General features: G+C 39.1%; 1 non-coding gene across 1 annotated transcript; it reads left to right on the plus strand.

Annotated features, from left to right (window-relative positions):
- The first annotated feature begins 2,169 nt into the window (after positions 1-2,169).
- LOC148562634 (small nucleolar RNA R71) lies at positions 2,170-2,277 on the plus strand. Its single transcript, XR_015887404.1, has one exon. It is a non-coding gene; the product is annotated as a small nucleolar RNA R71 (small nucleolar RNA).
- Positions 2,278-7,901: the final 5,624 nt, after the last annotated feature.

Below are 7,901 nucleotides of genomic sequence, written 5' to 3' on the forward strand. Positions count from 1 at the left end.
AAGTAGAAGGGATGATCATGAATGGGAAGAGAGATGATGAGGTAGGTGGGGATACTGTGGGGTCCACAGATCCTGAGGTGTCAAGGCATTTACATCCCTGCACCAATTTAGGCATGTAAAATGCCCTTGCACACAACTCTGGGCGTTCAGCGCCAGGTTGGTGCCCTTTTTGGGCGTTCAACGCCCCTTTGCTGCCATTTCTGGCGTTGAACGCCAGAACCATGCTTGTTCTGGGCGTTCAGCGCCAGAACCATGCTCTGTTCTGGCGTTTGAACGCCAGACAGATGCTCCTCCAGGGTGTGATTTTTCTTCTGCTGTTTTTGATTCCGTTTTCAATTTTTATATTTATTTTGTGACTCCACATGATCATGAACCTAAGAAAACATGAAAAACAATAAAAATAAGAATTAGATAAACATTGGGTTGCCTCCCAACAAGCGCTTCTTTAATGTCAATAGCTTGACAGTGGGCTCTCATGGAGCCTCACAGATGTGCAGAGCTTTGTTGAGACTCTCCAACACCAAACTTAGAGTTTGGATATGGGAGTTCAACACCAAACTTAGAGTTTGGTTGTGGCCTCCCAACACCAAACTTAGAGTTTGACTGTGGGGGCTCTGGTTGACTCTGCTTTGAGAGAAGCTTTTCATGCTTCCTCTTCATGGTTGCAGAGGGAGATCCTTGAGTTTTAAACACAAGGGAGTCCTCATTCCATTGAAGGACTATTTCACCTCTGTCAACATCAATCACAGCTCTTGCAGTGGCCAGGAAAGGTCTTCCTAGGATGATGGATTCATCCTCTTCCTTTCCAGTATCCAGGACTATGAAATCAGTAGGTATGTAAAGGCCCTCAACCTTTACTAATACATCTTCTACTTGTCCATAAGCCTGTTTTCTTGAGCTGTCTGCCATCTCTAGTGAGATTTTAGCAGCTTGCACCCCATAGATTCCCAGTTTCTCTATTACAGAGAGGGGCATGAGGTTTATTCCTGAACCAAGGTCACACAGAGCCTTAAAGATCATGGTGCCTATGGTACAAGGTATTATGAACTTTCCAGGATCCTGTCTCTTCTGAGGCAATGTCAGTTGATCCAGATCACTTAGTTCATTGATGAACAAGGGAGGTTCAACTTTCCAAGCATCAATGCCAAATAATTTGGCATTCAGCTTCATGATTGCACCAAGAAACTTGGCAGTTTGCTCTTCATTAACATCCTTATTCTCTTCAGAAGAGGAATACTCATCAGAGCTCATGAAGGGCATAAGGAGGTTCAATGGAATCTCTATGGTCTCTAGATGAGTCTCAAATTCCTTTGGTTCCTCAGAGGGAAGCTCCTTATTGACGACTGGACGTCCCAGGGGGTCTTCCTCCTTGGGATTCACGTCCTCTCCTCTCCTCACAGGTTCGGTCATGGCGCTTATGTCAATGGCCTTGCACTCTCCTTTTGGATTCTCTTCTGTATTACTTGGGAGAGTACTAGGAGGGATTTCAGTGATCCTTTTACTCAGCTGGCCCACTTGTGCTTCCAGATTTCTAATGGAAGACCTTGTTTCATTCATGAAACTTACAGTGGCTTTAGATAGATCAGAGACTAGATTTGCTAAATTAGAAGCATTTTGTTCAGAGTTCTCTGTCTGTTGCTGAGTTGATGATGGAAAAGGCTTGCTGTTGTTAAACCTGTTTCTTCCACCATTGTTAAAGCCTTGTTGAGGCTTTTGATCCTTCCATGAGAAATTTGGATGATTTCTCCATGATGAGTTATAGGTGTTTCCATAAGGTTCACCTAAGTAGTTCACCTCTGCTATTGCAGGGTTCTCAGGATCATAAGCTTCTTCTTCAGGAGAAGCCTCTTGAGTACTGTTGGATACAGCTTGCATTCCATTCAGACTCTGAGAAATCATATTGACTTGCTGAGTCAATATTTTATTCTGAGCCAATATGGCATTCAGAGTATCAACTTCAAGAACTCCCTTCTTCATAGGCGTCCCATTATTCACAGGATTCCTTTCAGAAGTGTACATGAACTGGTTATTAGCAACCATGTCAATGAGTTCTTGAGCTTCTGCAGGCATTTTCTTTAGGTGAATGGATCCACCTGCAGAAGTGTCCAGTGACATCTTTGATAGCTCAGATAAACCATCATAGAATATATCCAGGATGGTCCATTCTGAAAGCATGTCAGAAGGACACTTTTTGGTCAACTGTTTGTATCTTTCCCAAGCTTCATAGAGGGATTCACCTTCTTTCTGTCTGAAGGTTTGAACATCAGCTCTAAGCTTGCTCAACTTTTGAGGAGGAAAGTACTTGGCTAAGAAAGCCGTGACCAGCTTATCCCAAGAGTTCAGGCTATCTTTGGGTTGGGAATCCAACCATAATCTAGCTCTGTCTCTTACAGCAAAAGGGAAAAGCATGAGCCTGTAGACTTCAGGATCTACTCCATTAGTCTTAACAGTATCACATATCTGCAAGAATTCAGTTAAGAACTGAAAAGGATCTTCAGATGGAAGTCCATGAAACTTGCAGTTCTGCTGCATCAGAGAAACTAATTGAGGTTTCAGCTCAAAATTGTTTGCTCCAATGGCAGGAATGGAGATGCTTCTTCCATGTAAATTGGAATTAGGTGCAGTAAAGTCACCAAGCATCTTCCTTACATTATTATTATTTTCGGCTGCCATCTCCTCTGCCTGTTCGAAAATTTCTGAAAGGTTATCTCTGGATTGTTGTATTTTAGCTTCTCTTAATTTTCTCTTCAGAGTCCTTTCAGGTTCTGGATCTGCTTCCACAAGAATGTTCTTATCCTTGCTCCTGCTCATATGACAAAGAAGAGGGCACAGAAAAATAATAATAATAATAGAGATTCTCTTTACCATAGTACAGAGGTTCCCTTATGTGAGTAGAAGAAAAGAGGAAGAAATTCGAACACAGATAGAAGAGGGGGTTCGAATTTGGTGATGATGTGAGGGAGAGATGTTAGTATATGAATAAATAAATAGAATAAGATGAGAGAGAAGGAGGGAATTTTCGAAAATTATTTTTGAAAAAGAGTTAGTGAATTTTGAAAATGGTTTTTGAAAAATGTTAGTAATTTTCGAAAATTTTTGAAATAAAAAATAAAAAATAAAAATAATTAGTTAATTAAAAAGAAATTTTTGAAAAAAAAGAGGGGAGATATTTTCGAAAATTAGAGAGAGAGAGTTAGTTAGGTAGTTTTGAAAAAGTTAAGAAACAAACAAAAAGTTAGTTAGTTAGTTAAAACAAATTTTGAAAAGATAAGAAGTTAGGAGGTTAGAAAAGATATATTGGAAAGATATTTTTGAAAAAGACAAGATAAGAAGATATTTTTGAAAAGATATGATTGAAATTAGTTTTGAAAAAGATTTGATTTTTAAAATCTCAATTAATGACTTGATTCATAAGAAATCACAAGATATGATTCTAGAACTTAAAGTTTGAATCTTTCTTAACAAGCAAGTAACAAACTTCAAATTTTTGAATCAAAACATTAATTGATTATGTTATTTTCGAAAATTTGTGATAAAAATAAGAAAAAGATTTTTGAAAAAAATATTTTTGGAATTTTCGAAAATAACCAAAAATTTTGAAAAAGATTTGATTTTTGAAAAAGATTTTGAAGAAGATAAGATTTTCAAATTGAAAATTTGATTTGACTCATAAGAAACAACTTGATTTTAAAAATTTTTGAAAAAGTCAATCCAAATTTTCGAATTTGAGGAGAAAAAAAGGGAAAGATATTTTTTTGATTTTTGAAATTTTTATGAAAAACATGAAAATTATGCAATGCATGAAATTTTTAGATCAAAACATGTGATGCATGCAAGAATGCTATGAATGTCAAGATGAACACCAAGAACACTTTGAATGCCAAGATGAACATCATAGACACAATTTTGAAAAACCTTTAATGCAAAGAAAACATGCAAGACACCAAACTTAGAATTCTTTAATGCTTACGCACTAAGAATTCAAGAATGCATATGATAAACATGAAAAGACACAAAACAAAAAATCATCAAGATCAAACAAGAAGACTTACCAAGAACAACTTGAAGATCATGAAGAACACCATGAATGTATGAAATTTTCGAAAAATGCAAGATGCATATGCAAGTGACACCAAACTTATGATATGACTCAAGACTCAAACAAGAAACAAAAAAATATTTTTGATTTTTATGATTTTCTAATTTTTTTTTGGATTTTTATTTTATATTTTTCGAAAAATTCTTTTGAAAAAGAAAATAAGGATTCCAAAATTTTTAATATGAATTCCAGGAATCTTGCCATGTTAGTCTTAAAGCTCCAATCAAAGGGTCTGGCATGGCTTAACAGTCAGCCAAGCTTTAGCATATAATTACATGGGCTGGAGTGATTAGTTGAATACCAATCCCAAAGTAGTTTGGGTATGGCTTTACAGCCAGATATGATTCAACATATTTCATGAAACACTAGAATTCATTCTTAAAAATTTTGAAGCCATAGAATAATTTATTTTTGAAAACATTATTTTTATTATTTTATTTTATTTTATTTTTTTTTTTCGAAAACAAAAGAAAAATTTTTTGAAAGCTTTTTGAAAAATTTTTTGAAAACAAAACAAAAAAGAAAATTACCTAATCTGAGCAACAAGATGAACCGTCAGTTGTCCAAACTCAAACAATCCCCGGCAACGGCGCCAAAAACTTGGTGCACGAAATTGTGATGTCCAGGCTCAAACTATTCCTGGCACGTGAGCAACTTGGTACGCGTAATCGTGATTACACATTCATAAATTGTCACAACTTCGATACAACTAACCAGCAAGTGCACTGGGTCGTCCAAGTAATACCTTACGTGAGTAAGGGTCGAATCCCACGGAGATTGTTGGCATGAAGCAAGCTATGGTCACCTTGTAAATCTCAGTCAGGCAGATATAAAGTGATAAGGGTGTTTTCGAATAATAAATAAAAGAAGGGATAGAAATACTTATGTAATTCATTGGTAGGAATTTCAGATAAGCGAATGGAGATGCTTTTTGTTCCTCTGAACCTCTGCTTTCCTGCTGTCTTCATCCAATCAGTCTTACTCCTTTCCATGGCTGGCTCTATGTGATACGTCACCACTGTCAATGGCTACTTTCGGTCATCTCTCGGGAAAATGATCCAATGCCCTGTCACGGCACGGCTAATCGTCTGGAGGCATCACCCTTGCCAATGGCTTCATCTTATCCTCTCAGTGAATAATATGCTCACGCACCCTGTCATGGCACGGCTATTCATCTGTCGGTTCTCGATCATGCTGGAATAGGATTTACTATCCTTTTGCGTCTGTCACTAACGCCCTGCAATCGCGAGTTAGGAGCTCGTCATAGTCATTCAATCATTGAATCCTACTCGGAATACCACAGACAAGGTTTAGACCTTCCGGATTCTCTTGAATGCCGCCATCATTCTAGCTTACGCCACGAAGATTCTGGTTAGGAGATCTAAGAGATATTCATTCTAGCTTATTTCATGTAGAACAGAAGTGTTTGTCAGGCACGCGTTCATAAAGGAGAAGGATGATGAGCGTCACACATAATCATCACCTTCATCGCGTTCTTGGGTGCGAATGGATATCTTAGAACCGAAATAAGATGAATTGAATAGAAAACAGAAGTACTTTGCATTAATCTTTGAGGAACAGCAGAGCTCCACACCTTAATCTATGGAGTGTAGAAACTCTACCGTTAAAAATACATAAGTGAAAGGTCCAGGCATGGCCGAGATGGCCAGCCCCCAAAACGTGATTAAAGGATCATAAGGTAATCCAAAGATGTCTAATACAATAGTAAGAGGTCCTATTTATAATAAACTAGCTACTAGGGTTTACATGAGTAAGTATTTGATGTATAAATCCACTTCCGGGGCCCACTTGGTGTGTGTTTGGGCTGAGCTTAAGTGTTGCACGTGCAGAGGCCATTTGTGGAGTTGAACGCCAGTTTTTGTGCCAGTTTGGGCGTTCAACTCTGGTTTTGGATCCTTTTCTGGCGCTGGACGCCAGATTTGGGTAGAAATCTGGCGTTGAACGCCAATTTACGTCGTCAATTCTTGGCCAAAGTATGGACTATTATATATTGCTGGAAAGCCCTGGATGTCTACTTTCCAACGCAATTGGAAGCGCGCCATTTCGAGTTCTGTAGCTCCAGAAAATACACTTTGAGTGCAGGGAGGTCAGAATCCAACAGCATCAGCAGTCCTTTTTCAACCTCTGAATCTGATTTCTGCTCAAGTCCCTCAATTTCAGCCAGAAAATACTTGAAATCACAGAAAAACACACAAACTCATAGTAAAGTCCAGAAATGTGAATTTAACACAAAATCTATTAAAAACATCCCTAAAAGTAACTAGATTCTACTAAAAATATACTAAAAACAATGCCAAAAAGCGTATAAATTATCCGCTCATCAGTCATCACTATCATATTGGCCAATGCTAATCTCCACCACACACTGGTAGACCAGGGAAGCTCGGCCAACATCTTATTCAAAACCGCCTTCGACAAACTCGGCCTAGAAGAAAAAGAACTCAGAGCATATCCAAACAGCCTATTTGGGCTAGGAGACACTCCAATCCAACCACTTGGATACATCTCACTACACACAACCTTTGGAAAAGGAAACCGGTCAAGGACACTCAACATAGATTACATCATGGTCAACGTGAGTTCAGCCTACAATGCCCTAATAGGTCGGACAATATTAAATCAGCTCGGCGCAGTAGTCTCGACTCCATACTTGTACATGAAGTTCCCAACCACAGAAGAAATAGCTACGATAAGAACAGACTAGAAGACGGCACGCTGTTGTTACAACGAAAGTCTAAACCTTAGAGGCAGAGGAGAAGAATTCCACGCCATCGAACTTGGGGGAGTTCGAGGGCGGGAAGAACTTCGTCCACAACCCGAAGGCGAAATAGAAAAAGTCCAGATCGGAGATGTCCCAGACAAAACAACCAATATCGGCACAATCCTAAAAGGAGATATAAAGGAGTCACTCATACAGTTCTTAAGAGACAATGCCGACCTCTTTGCATGGAAGGCCGCAGACATGCCAGGCATAGGCCCTAAGTTAATGTGCCACAAGTTGGCAATTAACCCAGGATCTCAGCCAGTATAGCAGAGACGTAGAAAATTTAAACCAGAACGATCCCAAGCCGTGGAGGAGCAAGTACAAGCTCTACTGGAGACAGGATTCATAAGAAAATTTAAGTATGCACTATGGCTAGCTAACATCATCTTGGTGAAAAAATCAAATGGGAAGTGGCGGATGTGCACCGACTACATGGATCTCAACAAAGCCTGCCCAAAAGATCCTTATCCACTTCCAAGTATCGACACACTGGTGGATGCTTCCTCCGGATACAAATACCTCTCATTTATGGACGCCTATTCGGGATACAATCAAATCCCGATGTACCCACCGGACCAAAAAAAACCTCCTTTTTGACCCTGAAAGCAAACTACTGCTACATCGTCTTGCCATTCGGACTCAAAAACGCAGGAGCCACTTATCAAAGATTAATGAATAAAGTCTTCGCGGACAACATTGGGAAAGTCATGGAATTCTACATGGACGACATGTTAATAAAAACGCAAAATGAAGAGTCGTTACTGTCCGACCTCACCCAAGTATTCGACACTATAAGAAGACATGGTATGCGACTTAACCCCGTGAAATGCACCTTCGTAGTAGAAGCTGGCAAATTCTTGGGTTTTATGCTCACACAAAGAGGAATTGAAGCAAATCCGGATAAATGCCAAGCTATACTCAACATGAAGAGTCCGACCAGCGTTAAAGAGGTACAACAACTCAATAGAAGATTGACAGCCTTGTCCAGATTTCTAGCAGGATCGGCGATAAGATCTC

Source organism: Arachis ipaensis, chromosome B6, assembly GCF_059453495.1.
Source record: "Arachis ipaensis isolate K30076 ecotype BB chromosome B6, ASM5945349v1, whole genome shotgun sequence".
NCBI lineage: Eukaryota > Viridiplantae > Streptophyta > Magnoliopsida > Fabales > Fabaceae > Arachis > Arachis ipaensis.